The sequence below is a fragment of the Coenobita brevimanus genome, chromosome 67, assembly GCF_032717465.1.
Source record: "Coenobita brevimanus isolate Jiangsu-jjx chromosome 67, ASM3271746v2, whole genome shotgun sequence".
Classification (NCBI taxonomy): Eukaryota; Metazoa; Arthropoda; class Malacostraca; order Decapoda; family Coenobitidae; genus Coenobita; species Coenobita brevimanus.
In genome coordinates, this window is record NC_137020.1 from 22,449,961 (window position 1) to 22,451,370 (window position 1,410).

The window sequence follows — 1,410 nt, forward strand, 5'->3', positions numbered from 1 at the left end:
ACGTCCAGATCTAATCCACTCCACTGAGACATTGCAACCACCATACAATCTTACTCAGCTGGGGGGGGGGGACATTCGCTAGAGGAGCATTTAACCTTTTCAGCCCAAGAACGCACTTTAAAGTTTTAGTCTTGCTATCTCCGGAGTTTATTCAGCTTGTTTTATTTATTCATTTTTTATTTTATTTTTTTTTTACTGGAAAGGTTACCTGTAGCCTACTTTTATCTCCTTCAGTAGCAGTTATGTTTACAAGGTGGTATAAAGTCGTCAGGAGGTAGAAGAAATATGATAAGGAAATGTCAGTATATTCAAGGTTAGTTTCCTCACACATCCCAGACTTTATCTTCATTCATACATCACAGTCATTTCCCACATTCAAGGTCCTTCATTTCCCACATTCAAGGTCCTTCATTTCCCACATTCAAGGTCCTTCATTTCCCACATACAAGGTCATTCATTTCCCACACTCAAGGTCATTCATTTCCCACACTCAAGGTCATTCATTTTCCACATTCAAGATCATTCATTTCCTACATTCAAGGTCATTCATTTCCTACATTCTAGGTCATTCATTTTCTATATATACTGCGCTCTAGGTCAACATTCTTCATATTATCATACTTATTATTCATTTGTCTCCATACATCACTAGATTCGGGGTCATTCACATCACATCTACACACGTTCAAGGTTATTCACTGCCCAGATACACTGCATTCAATGTTACTCATCCTTTACCTTCATACACTTGATTATTCACTTTTTCACCTCACTACATACACTGCTTCCATGGTCACTTCTTATATACAATACATACAATTTTTATTTTCACTCCATACACTCCTACATACACCCCATTCATTATCTCCTACCATCCTTCATACCCAGCTTTCAGGATTATTCATTTTACTCCTTCCAATATTCAGTTTTCATTGCTTCCTACATACACTGCATTAAAGGTCATTTATTTCGAACATACACTGGTTGTTCATTCATAATCTTAGTCCATACATTATTCCCTTCGTACCTCCCTACATTCACGATTTCCAATATTAATAATTTCATGCGTCTGTCGCTGTCAAAAATTATACGAGTTACCCCTTCAGTACGATCATTTATTCTATAATCTGATCACTTTTATTCATCTTAGGGAAGGCCACTTGTAGTTTTAAGAGACGTTGTTATTGTTGTTGCTCTACCTCTGTCTGCCTGGCCGAACAGACTCATCGATCAAAAGCAAGCAGCCTTTCCTCTGGTAGACAGCGCCTCACCAAGGTCTGAGCAAAGCCCTTCCAAACTGAGTGGCTTAGGAAAATTGGAGGGAGCATAGCCCTCAAGAGAATGAGCTGTGTGTATAGGAAATATGTATGAGTAGCAGTTTTAGTCCGGATTTTGTTTGGTACAAGTGGC